This window comes from Maylandia zebra, linkage group LG16 (genome assembly GCF_041146795.1).
Source record: "Maylandia zebra isolate NMK-2024a linkage group LG16, Mzebra_GT3a, whole genome shotgun sequence".
In the NCBI taxonomy this organism is placed as follows: domain Eukaryota; kingdom Metazoa; phylum Chordata; class Actinopteri; order Cichliformes; family Cichlidae; genus Maylandia; species Maylandia zebra.
Window position 1 is genome coordinate 16,527,536 of NC_135182.1, and position 14,363 is coordinate 16,541,898.

Sequence of the window (14,363 nt, forward strand, 5' to 3'; positions counted from 1 at the left end):
CAGCAGTCCTTCTACACTGTAAAAAAAAATCTGTCAAATTTACGGTAAAATACCGGCAGCTGTGGTTGCCAGGAATATACCGTGTAAAAAATGTGGAATCTGTAAAAGACAATACGGTATACTGGTTTTGTAACCCTAATTTTTAAGGTAGACAACGTATTATTTTACCAAAATCATGATAGAAAAAACCAAATACATTTGTCAATTATACAGCAATTTAATGTAAAAAATGCAACTTTCCATAGCTTTTTACGGATATTTGCAGTAAAAAAAAAGTAATAATATAATAATATTTACAGTAATTTGTTGTTAATTTAACAGTAATAGGATAGACCCTATTATTGTAAATAACTGTAAAAATAACAGAAATATGTTAAACCTTATTAAAACCTTTGACAGTAAAAAACACAGTGAAATTGTATAACAAATTACAGCATTTTATTTTGACCAGATACATTTTACGGTAAATTCCTGGCAACCACAGCTGCCGGTATTTTACCGCTAAAAATACAGTACAATATGAGGAACATAAATGGTTTACCGTACATTTTACATTTGCAACCGCTAAATATAGAAAAATCTAAAGATGCTCATATACAACCAAGGTAGAGAATATTACTGAAACAATGAGAAAATTTGACATACCATTTGAAAACAGACTAAACATATTATTTTCTCTATTCCTACAAAACAGCATAGATCTTGAGAATACAGCATGTGTCCATATATATGGCTGGTAATCCATGGAGGAATGAATAAACATGAAACAAAATATTACCTGCCCCTGACCTATCAACAGTAATGAGTCACTGGGTCCTGCCTTGGTGAAGGAAAGGACTCGGTGGAGTTTCTAATGCGCATGGTGTTGAAGATACAAGCTCTGCAGGAGTACTTCAATGTCAATCAGGAGTTCACTTTGGACTGGCAGGATCCCCTCTGCAGCAAAAAAAATGGACAAAGTTTGATCAGTGCTTGAGCAAAATGCACAGAAATGAACAAAACGTGCTGCCAAAACCAGATCTAATGATAAATGATTTCTTAAGTGTAAAATATACAGTTCTTAAAGGATAGCTATTGTCAAAATGCAACCTGGGCTGTTTTTTTCAGTTTTTTTTTTTTTTTACTGTAAACGAGACAAACATATATCTAAAAGCATAATTACGACAAACAAGCCGTTTTTGAGATTGACCGTGATTTTGTTTTGTGGTCAATAGCCAGTGAATGGGAATACTAGGGGGCCGGGGCATAAATTTGAGCACATCAAAATCGATACAGTAAAAAAAACAAAAAAAACAAAAACAGCCCAGGTTGCGTTTTGGCAATAGTTATACTTTAAATCTACTTATGTAAAAGTTATACATAGACAACGCAGCCCTAATCACAATCATAATTTGTTGGAAAACGTATTTAAGTTTCGTATTGATTTATCATAGAACTTGAAGTTAATGGCTGAATGCATGGTGATGAGACCTATCATTCAATCTACATTTTATAGCGTATGAAACTGCTCACCTGGACATGAACCTGAGCTCGGCTGATTAAGATTAGTGTCTCCTGTCCATCTTTCTTTAGCAAAACTTGAATAATACCACTGCTTACCTCTTATTGAATCTTTGGGTGCAAACTTAATTGAAGAGCCTCGTATAAACAGGCAGGGTGTGATGTTTAGGGAAACCAAAGAATACAGCCGCCATCATTTCTGCCAGAAGACTCATGGGGTGCAACGAAGCGTTCATTGTGGACTGGCTAGATACCTTCTGCATTCAGAAGGAAAACAAGAAGGGCATACACCATAAACAATAATAACTGACAAAAATAATGAGACAAGAAATTAAAGTAACAAAATAAGTGCAAATCAAGTTTCCCTGTGTTACAGTGTAGCTGAATGTTTTTCAACAATTTGATTTACGGTAAAACACATACCAAATATTTCCAGCCAAGGTTTGTTTCAATCTTCAGCATTTTTTTCCTGCCATTGTCTTGAAACTGTTTCATCTGTCTCTCTCATTTGATGCTGTTTACAAAAACAAAACAGCAATATTGTAAAGGGAAAAAGGAAAATTAATTTAATGGAAAAAAAAAAGATTATGACCTGAAATCTCACCATTTCCTGAGAGTCACAGGTCCTTTGAGTATCCTTATGGTTTCTGCTCAAATTCAGTGTCTGAAAAGGGCAGGAACAAAACAAACCTTTTTAATCATAATAAAGACAAAATAAGATTTAGAGACAGACGACAAAGAAATGTGTAAAATATCTTCTTGAATCTGTTTACTTTACTAACCTTGAAAGAGACTCTTGGGTCTTAGCTGTGCCACCACCCTTAAACCTTAAAACAGATGGAGACGATATGCTGGCCTGGCTTGAAATTTCCATATTTGGTGCTGTAAAACAATATCACAAACAATAGATTAATTGTACTTTTTGGACCTTGGCCAAAGCATAATAGAAAAAACAGAAAGTCCTTCATGGCTATTGTGCAATGAAATCATAATACTTACTGGTTTGTTTCTCAGATGTCTCCACTCCTAATGATTGTAGTGCCTCCAGTACAATTTCAAGGATTGAGGCAGACAGGTCCGGCAGCACCTTAGTAATGGAACTCCTTATGCTGCCCCCCATTTCCAAGATGTCTGATAAAAGAATGTGAATAAAGGTCAATTTACACCAAGTGGTACCTTTGGTCTTAAAATGTGAAGCTGATCTTGCCTGATACTACACTTTTATACAGTGTTTCGTAAGTACCAAACTAACAGCACCATTATTGTGACAGCACACTGTGTTTCAGTGGAACCATTTGGTACCCATACTTCATGTAAGATGTTAATGGATAGAAATCAATTAAGTCAATGGGTTTTGACCAAAAAAATCATTTTATTTAAAACAGCTTACTATCACTTATGTCACACAGAACATCAGCAGGAGGCTCAGTAGAGGGCTCTTCTGATTTCTGCCACAGATCAGACTCTAGCAGACATCTCAAAGTCTCTCTTAAAGGCACATAATAGGCAAACCTATCTTTTCTGTTTTCATCTCTCCCTAAAAATATTTTCTTTGGTTCCGCATAGTTGAAGGCTTTTTTAAAGATCTGAGCTCTGGAGTGCACTGTCCTCAATGGCCCGGTATGACATGCAGAAAAAAGATCATAGCTTTTGACAGACTCGCAGACTTTATTGATGTCCTCCTCTGATAATGATGTGTCATCTTTTAACAGTGATGCAAGTTTACCCAAACTGTATGTCTGTCCCAACTCATGCATGTTCTGCATTTCCTCTACAATGTTCTGTATGGTTGAAGCAGGCAGTAGAAACTGACCCTGCAATTTTAAGTAGAATAGTGAAACGTTTCTCAGAAAAAGATCACAGAATTCAGGGGGCATTTCCATGTTATCTTCATGTGTAATAGACTGTGCAGCAGGCTCGGAAATCAAGGGTACAAAGTCATCTGATGTGGTTGGAACAGATGATTGACATGCAGACTCTCTATATAAATCACCAATGCTGCTGTCTGAAAACTCTGTGTTTACGTGACATGTGAGCAGTAAAAGATGATTTAACTCTAAAGGTATTTGTGCATCCTCTTACTGGACAAGTGACCACGTGTCCTTCCACAATATGGCTCTTCAGATGAGCTATTAACTCTTTAGAGTTCTGACACTGACGTTCACACATCGCCATTGCACATGTAAACGAAGAAACCACCGCCACACCAGTGACATGGGTGGGGGCAGAGTGTCTTCGGTAAAAATGAGCCTTAAACGCGCCATACCTGGTGTATGTCTGCTTGCAGCCTGCTTCAATACACCGAAAGAAACAACGTGGCTCATTCCGATGCAGTTTACAATGAAGCACGTAGCCCCTTGATGACTGAACTACCTTACCACAGAAATTACACGTTAACATAACTCCAAGTACTTTGGTAATTCCTCCCTAGCGAATTAAGCACGCCAAATACAGAAACTAATCCAGAGCAATGCTTCCCTCGCAACAGTAATGCTAACTCAACTCACAAATGCTAACTAAATTCACAACCTCACTCATAAAAAACGAACTGCTAAAATTATCTATAAACGCTGGGCTGGTGGATTTTTATAACAGAGATAACTTGAAGTTGCATGTACTCACCTCACCGATGTCTACAAATTCCGAAGATGCTGTGGTCCAAGCAGCAATAAATGGCGCTAATATACGAGTTCAAAACTGTGTCCGTTAGCGAAGCCAACTTGAGTCTCCTGCATGAAAAAAAGAGCGGTTGGCACACAGCTCAGCAGCGCGCCGCGCTATTGGTCATTTTCAGGTGACGTCATCCCGCAATGTAACGTCGCTCTTTGTTTCTTTAGGAGGTTCGGAAGTCACGTCTGCAGACCGCTGCAGCCACGTCTTGCCTTGCTTCCCCTTTTTTTGGTGAAATGGTTCGCTCATACTGCACAATGTTGCTACCAGATTTTTTTTCTCTGCAATTCGAACGTAAAACGTCTGTACACAGTTTACCAGCAGTTTAGCTACCAATCAACAGCGATCACACAAATTCAAAATTTAAGGCGGACCCACTTAAGGTGGTCTGATAATATGGCGTGAAACACAACAACATAAAGTTGTTTTAAAATAATAATTAAAAAAGATTATTGAAATCAATTTTATTCACAATCATAAACTTTATTTTTAACATCTTCTTTTGCTGTTGATTTTTTTATCAGAAGGTTAACAATGATATACTGCAGGCCTAACTTTTAATCTGTATATCAGTATCTGAATTTTAAAATAAAAAAATACTATCAGTTTTATTGTCTTTCACTGCTGATATTTGCTTTTTTTTAATGGTATGTACTGGTTGTATTATTACGGTGGACCCTATTTTTTAACATCTTGTTTCTGTAAAAATGAATGTTTTTGTTTGCTTAAAAATCTACAGCTTTATACTGTGAATTCCAATGTGCACAACCCCAAAAGATGTAGTTTTACTCAAATAATACCGTAAAATCTAAGTTTTTCAGACATTTTCAACATTACAATATGTAATTGTAAAATGTATGCATATTTATTTGTTTTCACAGAAAATATTTATAATTTCAACATTTTATTACAGTAAAAAACAAAGTTTTATCCAGTCTCACAATTAACGGTTATTCAATCTATTTAATACAGTAAAAGGAAGTTTTTGGTTTTACGTTCCATTACCGTTGGAATTTGACGGTGTTTTGCTGTATATTTTACTGACTTTTTTTACAGTGTAGAAGTAGCAGAGTCGCAAACAGCCACAACAAGCATAGAGAATGGTTTGGCCTCTTTTAACAGTAAATCACAACAAAAACAGGCTAAAGATGCATTTTAATGGGAAACTATGCAGTAAAATTCATTCAGGTGTGTATTTATTGGTTAGTAGTCTGCACAAGTCCTGAATGGTCATGAACATCAACCACTCTGAGACAGTTTACCCTTCATGCAGCCCGTGCATTTCCTCCTATTAAGATAACTGCGGGTGCTTCCAAGTGTTACAATAAACACAACCAATAATTAAACTTAAATAAAGTAGAATACATCAATAGAATACAAAACAATATGGCAAAATAAAGTAACCCAGTAAGGGAAAACCACACAGAAGACAGAATCTCAGTTACAAAGTAACATAAAATAAAATAAACAAGCTCGATATGTAAAAGAAAAGTAAAATTTTAATTTCTTATGTTAAAGCTGATCAAATTCAACTAGTTTTTTGAAACAACAGCTTGCTTCATGTTGCGCATACAATTGTACTATAACCCTTTGTGCTGTATGTTGTTGGGCAGTTAGAGATTTGCCATCATATTCTGTGAATTTATTTTGTATGACAAACCTGAATCTGGAACGGATCATTGCTCCAAAGAGGAAACTTTACTAATCCCTAAGGAAATGATGTGGTCACAGTTGCTCCCAAACAATAAGAACAGTAACAGACTGAACTAAACGAAATAACACAGTTATATTACAAAGTTTCCGAAATGTAAAAATAGCTCAGTTATTATATCCAGAATATTGCAGAGGTGGAGTATATATGATTGACATTTTTATTCTAACCTGTAAAACATGTTATTTGTTATTTCACTCTAGAGGATGTGCAAAAGGGTTTAACTGCTGCACTGTGTCCTGTACATTAGATGGAGGAGAGAGCCACTGTCATGGTCCTGGGTCTTTTGACCCAGCGTTTTAAGTTTGAGTTTATTTTGTTCATTAGGTTATCTAAGTTCATTTGGTTATTAGACTCCTTGTGTTTTCTTCCCCTGTATTTAAGCTTCCCCTCACCCTTCGTGTTTCATGCTGCGTGTCTTATGTTATCAAGTTTGTATTATCATGCCTAAGTGTTTCTAGTTCTTATTATTTCCCCCTCCGTTTCCAACCATGTTAAATCTCCCCTGCTCTTCATGCGTTTCATGTCTGTGTCTTACATTGTCAAGTTCTGGTTGTCGTGTCTAAGTCTGCATGTTTCCTGTTTTATTTTGAAAAGGGGTCTTGTGTTCTGTGCTCATGCGGTTAGTTTTACTCTTGCCTGTGCATCATTATGTTTATCCTAGTCAGCTGTTTCCTCATGTGTCTCCACTTCCCCTAATCACCTCCTGTGTATTTAAGTCCTCTGTTTTCAGTGTGTGATTGTCAGGTCATCTGTTGTCCACGCCATGTTTCCGATGCCATGCCATGCTTCCAAGTTTCTTGTCTAGGTTTTTCTTATTGTTTGTTTAGATTCCCCAGTTTAGGTTTGTGTTAATTTTGCTTCAGTTTGCCTTGCCCTTTGTTTGTACCTTTTCTACCAGCCATATTAAACGGCTCGCCTTTTGTTAACATTCAAGTTTTGTTCCCTGTTCCTTGGAGTCTGCGTTTTGGGTCCTTTTCTCAATTCATACAGTCTGCCCTCGCCAGACTGTGACAGCCACAGGCAGGAATAATTTCCTGTGTTGTTCAGTGGTGCATTATGGGTAATACCAGTCTCTCACTGAACGTGTTCCTGTGACTGGCTAGCATGTCGTATTGTAGGTGGGAGGTATTATCTAGCATTGTCCTTATGTTGGACAACATCTGCCTCCCTGACACCACCTCAAGGAGTCCAGCTCTGTCCCCACAACATTACTGGCCTTGTGGATCAGTTTATTGGGTCTTGTGGCATCGATTCTCAACCTGCTGCCCCAGCATGTAACAGCATAGAGGATGGCACTGGCCACAACAGCCCCATAAAAAATCCTGAGCATTGACTGACAGATGTTAAAAGACAGCCGTCTCAGAAAACAGAGATGACTCTGGCCCTTCCTGTAAAGTGCAGAGCTGTTTTAACCCAGTCCAGGTTATTATCTATGTGTAATCCGAGATATTTATAGTCCTCCACAATGTCTACGTTGACCCTGTGGATTGAAACAGAGGTCAGAGGTTTCCTGGTCCTCATAAAGTCCACAATCAATTCTTTGGTCTTTGTCACGTTGAGCTGGAGATGATTCTGCTTGCACCATGTGACAAAGGAGTCAACCACAGCTACGCTGAGTCATGAGAAAACATCTGAAGATGTGCAGTGGCTGAAGTCTGTGGTGTAGAGGGTGAAGAGGGAAGGGAAGAGGACGGTCCCTTTTGGTGTCCCTGTGTTGTTGATCACCTTGTCAAAAACATAGTGTTGGAGATGCACCTATTGTGGTCTTCCTGTCAGGTAATCAACAATCCTGGACACAAACGGGGCATCCACCTGCATCGCTGTCAGCTTATCACCCAGGAGGATCGACCTGATGGTATTAAATGCGCTGGAAAAGTTAAAAAAAATAAATAACACGACCCTCGAAGTGCTTGCCTGCTGGTCCAGATGGGCGTAGCAGGTCCTGATCTCCAAGGTGGGGCTGGTAAGTGAACTGAAGGGGATCCTGATGTGGCCTGACTATAGGTCAGAACTGGTCAAGGATGAGTCTTTCCAGGGTCTTCATGACATGGAAAGTCAGTGCCACAGGCCTGTAATCCTGGGGGCCACTGGGAAATATCCAGTATGCTGGTTGGTACAGGAATGAGGCATAATGTGTTCTGCTTCCATGTTTGTCAATATAACTAATATTAACATCTTCTGCTGTTCATCAACGTGAACTCATTCATGTCACTTAATCATATTGACCAGCAGGTGGCGACAAAAGCCCGCAGGCTCACTCTGGCTGCTATCCATGGTGCTGAAGGACGCATGGCGCTGTTAATTGTGACAGAGAGTTCACTGAGCAGAGGATTACTTAACTGGGTCAGGAGCTTCGCTTCACCAATCACTTCAGATTGAATTGGTTGGTAAAATCAACTAACAGAATTATACAAACACAATAATGGGCGCCAAGTGACTACACAGAGACTCAAAATGCACACAGAGAAACAAACCAAAGTCAAGAGGGTGTATGGGAAAAAGTCCAAAAGAAACAAAATGAATACAAAAAGATCAGAAAAAACAACAACAACACAAAAGAGCAATTAAAAGACAGAAATTAACAGAGAGATTTCACTGCATTTGCTCACTTTCTACAAAACAAAGGTGAGAAAATCAAATGGCACACCAGCTGGAAATTTCACACCCACACCACAATTTAAAATAGGAGGAACACTAGCTTATTAGTGAGGGAGCACAAATTTATAACCTCTGTAAGAATTCAAATATCCAGCATACAAAGGAAAACTAGTTGGTGTGAAAAATGTCTTCTTTTTAATGAGCTACGCTTGGTTTAATTAGGAAGAAAATCTTCTTCTTTTTTTAGCAGATCATGGTGGAAAATGTTAATATATAAAATGCATTGTTGTACTTTTCCTTCAGTAAAGAGTCTGAGTGCTTCTGCAAACACTGATTGAGTTCTCTCAATTTCAATTAAAAAATTCTTTGAGGTGTTTGTTATGTTATTATCCGAATAATTGCATTCCTTTTCTGACAAAGTCTGTAGTCAAATACAATGTAAATAAAGTTTTGCTTAGTTAGCTTTTATTGGCAGCGAGAGCCAAAGTTTTAACAAAACAATCTTGTGAACATTCAAGAGGACCTGTTGTGTTTTCCTATCACACGTCACCACAGTGGAATTTAAATCAAACAATCGAGATGTAATCGAAGTGCAGACTTTCAGCTGTAATTTCGAGGGTTTAAGAAAAATGTTGCATTAAATGTTTGGGAATTACAAATATTTTTGAAGTTCAGATACTCTGCTAGATCTTGATTTCACCCACCTTCAGCTGTAGCTTGTTTGTGGCGCATCCTCTGTCGGGCAGAGACCAGTCAACTGACTTAGTGATTGAAGAATATCCCATTTCTTTGCCTTGATTTGCTTTTGTACATTGCTGTGCATCACTATGCACTTGGCCAGAGAGATTTAGCAGCATTTGGCTCAATCTGAACAGAGACTATTGCACTGTACATTTCAGACATCATCCTGCTGTTTCCGTCGGCAGTCACATCATCAATAAGCTCTAATAGGCTGGTTCCACTCACAGCCATACACAGCCATGCCATAAAACTGCCTCCTAAATGTCTGATGGATGATGTGGGATTGGGGCGTGAGCTGTTCCTTCTTCTCTTTAATTTAAGAACATGAGACAAAGGGAACTTAAACACTGGCTGATTTGACCACTCAGACCCACAAGGTGAAACAAATACAAACAAACAAACAAAGACGCAAAAACAGTTACTTCAAACTTATAATCAGACACAACTGGTTACATACCTAAGCTAAATTATAAAGATGAATGGATTAATTACCCACCCTCCTGTGATGCTTGGTGTAGCCCATCCATCCATCCATCCATCCATCCATCCATCCATCCATCCATCCATCTTCTTCTGCTTATCCAGTTCAGAGTTATGGATGCCAGTTCACCTCAACAGCTAACTGGTACCCCTAACGCTGGTGAAAGAATAGAAATAATTTAAGAAATTTGAATATAATACACAAAAATTAACTAAATATGCATACTACAAACAGGGTTCATGTGTTCCAACAGTAAATATGAGTATGATATTTAAACTCAAGATTTACGTGTCATTATTTTTGTTTCTGTGTGCACTGTATGAAGTGAAATTCAGATAAACTGTATAAAAGCGAGGGTGCATGCAGTTATTGACTTCATAGCTGTGTGGCTGCACAGATCCAAAGACTTCATACTAAACCAAACACTCAGTATCAGGCGGTTATCTGTGAGAGTAGACATCATCGCCTTCTGTTTGGCCAATCAGACCGAGGCTGGCTTAAAGGTTCAGGAGCTAAAACCTCTTGTTTCACTCAGAAGATTAACCAAGGGGGCTGCGTCAAGTCCAAGTGCCAGAAAGATTATTTTGATCCAGGTGTCATGCAGAGCCACTGTAGAGTCTAAGAATCAAAATACAGAGTTGGAAATGAGCACAACAGGTTCAATTTAACTCTCAGTGACAGCGTGAGTGTTCAGAGGTGGAAAACAGCCCTGCAGCAGTAAACTACCAAAACACGATTTACTGTATTATCACACTTTTTACTCTTCTGCAATCCCAGCAAATGCAGACTTAAAAGAAAGCTGCACTGTTGCTTTTTTAATCTGCTCTATTCAACCTACAAGAAATATGTGAAATGTTCAGGGCTGTCACAGGTGTTAGGCACACACTCTGTTCATTACAGCTTTGTCCCTCTGTGTGCCATTTCCAAGATGATTCGAGTATTTATCAGAGTCGAGATTGTGATGGTGAAAAGCTTTGAGCGTTCTAATTTGAAACCAGACTCTTTTTTGCCACCATTTGCATGCAAAGAGATAAAAAAAAAGAGGATGAAGGCCAAGGAGATATGAATTTGGAAGTAAAGGCCATCTTATGAATATAGAACTAATTCAAAATTTTCACCACTAAATTTCACTTTTCTACCCCCCAAAAAAGACAAAGTAGAAGTGAAATAAATCCAAATTAAGCAAAGACAAAGCTTTTTATGGGCATTTATCCTAAAACGGCGCACGGGAGAAGAGATTGCTTTAACATCAAGAGAAAACAAAAGTGGATGCAGCTGCACTCAGCGCTTAGAAAATGTTGTTTTTGGTCGAGCTAGTTATTACGGCGGTGGAATTAATGTCAGCTTCTTGGAGCGAGTTTCTCTCTGGGAGTTCAGATAAAAGCCCGGTTCAACTGCAAGTGCACTTTGATGGCCATTTTCCAAATAGCAGAAACGTATGCACACACTGGGGGTGGAAGTTGTGGTTGGGCGGAAAGGGGGGTAATTTGGAGAATTACCAAACACTGCAGCCATTTTGTTCTTTGAAAAAAAACATTTGAGGCAATTTTTAGTAAAGTTCTGGAAAATTAAAGTGGCTCGAGTCGTGCTCAGAGAAGCATATTTTCATCTGTCTTATCTGCTGCATTGATACAAGACAACTCAATTTGCATTTATATTAGAAAATGATTTGGGGCTCAACATGGCCCCATCTGATGCCCCAGAAAGTGATGCCTCCCTCTATGTCTCCAGCGCGAGAGACAGAGGCCTCGGATAGCGCTGCGGAAATCAGAAACAAATCGCGGTGCACTTTTGCAGAGGGGTCAAACAACAGCACAGACAGCATGACAGCAGTCCGGATGCTTCTAGGACAAAGACAGGCTGTAAACTTGGAATTTTTATGAAGACAAGTTATCTGTCTGGCATGGTCACAGGATACAGTCATAACATGGAGTGCAAAAGATAACTTGCACATCAGCATGTCGTAATCTGAAAGATTATAATATGGAGATTTTTGTTCATGAAGGTCACCTGGACTTTTTCAAAAAAATCCAACACACTCCTCCATTTCCATCATTCACTAATCACACTGTTACACAAATACGGCACAAGCAACAGACCTAAAAATCCAGGCAGGTTCAATGTAGGTCATCACTGTGTGTGTGTGTGTGTGTGTGTGTGTGTGTGTGTGTGTGTGTGTGTGTGTGTGTGTGTGTGTGTGTGTGTGAGTCACAGGAAGCACGTTGGTGGTTTTGTGTATGGCACAGACATTCCTTGAGGCGTAGCGATCTCTAAGGAGAAACGAAGGCAGGCTCTGAAACATCAGATTCCGTATCTCAGCCTAGATGAGAAGTTGGGATCCGGTCAGGCACATGTCAGGTGTTTTTGTTTAAGTGGGCGGGAGGCGAGCGATCAACGGAACAGAGGACAAAAAACTTTGAATGACAAACATAATGAGGCACCATATTCAGTTCATAGAGGTGACTAAATCTCCCTTAAGATCCTGAGTTTGCATGTCCTTCATCTCTGGTTTGGTGTGCATTTGTCACACTGATGTATGGAGAGAAATAATAAGACATGTCAGAGCACAGATAAGTCAGTCCATCACACCTTACTGCTTTATAGCCCTAAAGTGGGCCAATGGCTGGAGCTCAGAGTGCAGGCAGAGCTCACTTGGCACGTCTCCCTTGCCAATGGGAGTTTAGACTTTCCTCCCTGACCTGGTGTTTGGTGGAAGAGAGCACTTTACTTCTCCCCGTCTGCTCTCCCCGTAAATGTGATGTTCACCCAGTGTGGGGGTCACATCATGTGTGTTTTGGGAAAACACAGTAAGATTAGTTTTGCAGTATTTCAACATGTTGATCTCACAATGGTTGCTTGGGGGCCTACACACATCTCTAATCGTCTGGGAGGTGAGGTGAGCACAGCCCATTTAATATAGCAACACATTTATGTTCTTCCACTTCAACAGCAACGGGCAGCAACATGCATGGATTTAAACACTGCAGTGCTTCACAGAACTGCATTGTATTTGACCAAACACGTTTAAACGAGCCAAAATCCTCCCATCTGTCACTGTCATGCTTTGACAGCAACCCATAGGGAGCAGACTTGGTGCACTAAACAGGCTGAAATGTGAGCTGCACATTTATGTTTTGACTACAAGGAGCTTGTGATATCGAGGCATTTGTTTCTGAAGTTGTCCTTGTACATCCAGAGGTATGTGCAAAGAGACAGTCTACGTGTTGTTGTTTTTTTTAGTTAGTTTCTAGAAAACGTTCAGTGTATTTTTTATTGTTTGAAAATGTTTAGCTTTGGTCCTTTTAAATATAATTTTATGGAGGACATGCACTGCAGGCAGGATTTAGGAAACTTAGTACAGGTAATATAATAAAAACACAGAGCATTTGAAAGCAGTGGACGGACGTTCTCGTAGGTGTAGGTATGTATTGTTTTTTTTTTATTTTATATTAGTTAGTTTTCTAAATTCATAAAATCATTTCACTGAGTTTTTCTCTAAACTGTAGCGTAAATTTTTATTTTTACTTTAATAACTTTCTTAAACATCTATCTGGTTTTAATAGATTAATTGGCAACAAGAAGACGGTAAAAGTACATGTTCAAAGTTTATCATCACTGTAAAACTTTCTCTCACCACTTGTCCTGATGCCCTGACGGGGTGAACTCCGCAGGTTGTTGAACACACGGGACTTAGAAACTGTCAATTTGTCTTCAAGGTGGGGAGCAGCTGGTATTACATGTGTAAATAGCTGCACGCCAGGGCTCTAATGACGGATGAGGTAGATGAAGGTTGAACATAAAGTTTAGGATTTATTCCAAGAAAAGAACAAGTCACAGGCAGTCCAGAAACAGGTGAAACAGGAAAAACACTAGGGACAGCACACCTAGTGGGATGATTTGACAAAGGGCGAGGGGAGACAATGACAATGACAATAAATGCATGAAGTAATGAGGTAAGAGTAACTAAATGCCAAACACACTAGACACAGGTCACCAAAATAAAAAGAGGAAATAACATCACTGATGGAGGCTTTACACAAAAAGGTGGGACACTAGGAAAAAGTCCAAAAAGCCCAAAAGGATTGGGTAAGAGACCCAGGACCTTAACAAAAGCGAGGGCCTACATGTGGATCTCTTTGTCCACTTTCTTCTGCTCTGAGGTTATTTTCAAGGTGAATGTTGTCTGACCTCACATGACCTCTCTGTACACCTCCCTGTCATCATCATCCCAAACCAGACTGTGTGCTGATGTCTTTTTTGGGAAACGAGTCGTGAGCCATGACTTCTTTCATCTGAGCTTCTGACCAGGGCCAAAGACTACTGTGGACTTTTGTAGGGCAGCTGGAGGGTCTACTTGTTGTTGTCTGGTGTGGTGGACTCAACACTGGTGTGGTTGTCGTGCATTCCAATGAGGGCTCGTTGCTGGTGGGCTGTGGTCAGTAAAGAATCACTGGAAGAGTCTGCTGCCGCTGTGAGTTGTCCATCTTTTGTTGTATGGTGGTGGTGGAGGCAGTGGAGGTCAAGACTTTCCTCAGAGCCTCAGTGTGACCATTCTGACTAGCCCGAGGAGAGCCGTGACCAGAATTTATAGGTTTCATCCTTTCCTCTTTTCTCTTTTCCTGAGCTCTTCTTTAGATTTCTCTCTGTCCCTGCGTCACG

General features: G+C 39.5%; 1 long non-coding RNA gene across 2 annotated transcripts; it reads right to left on the bottom strand.

The window, feature by feature from the left end:
* Nucleotides 1-315: 315 nt before the first annotated feature.
* LOC112435587 (uncharacterized) lies at nucleotides 316-4,322 on the bottom strand. 2 transcript variants are annotated; one of them, XR_013093598.1, is made up of 7 exons: nucleotides 4,123-4,322; nucleotides 2,500-2,631; nucleotides 2,283-2,382; nucleotides 2,105-2,164; nucleotides 1,924-2,014; nucleotides 1,600-1,757; nucleotides 316-936 (listed from the first exon to the last, which is right to left on the bottom strand). It is a non-coding gene; the product is annotated as an uncharacterized LOC112435587 (long non-coding RNA). The 2 variants fall into 2 exon arrangements; XR_013093597.1 differs by lacking the exon at nucleotides 4,123-4,322 and having other exon boundaries at nucleotides 2,500-4,114.
* Between the last annotated feature and the right edge of the window lie 10,041 nt (nucleotides 4,323-14,363).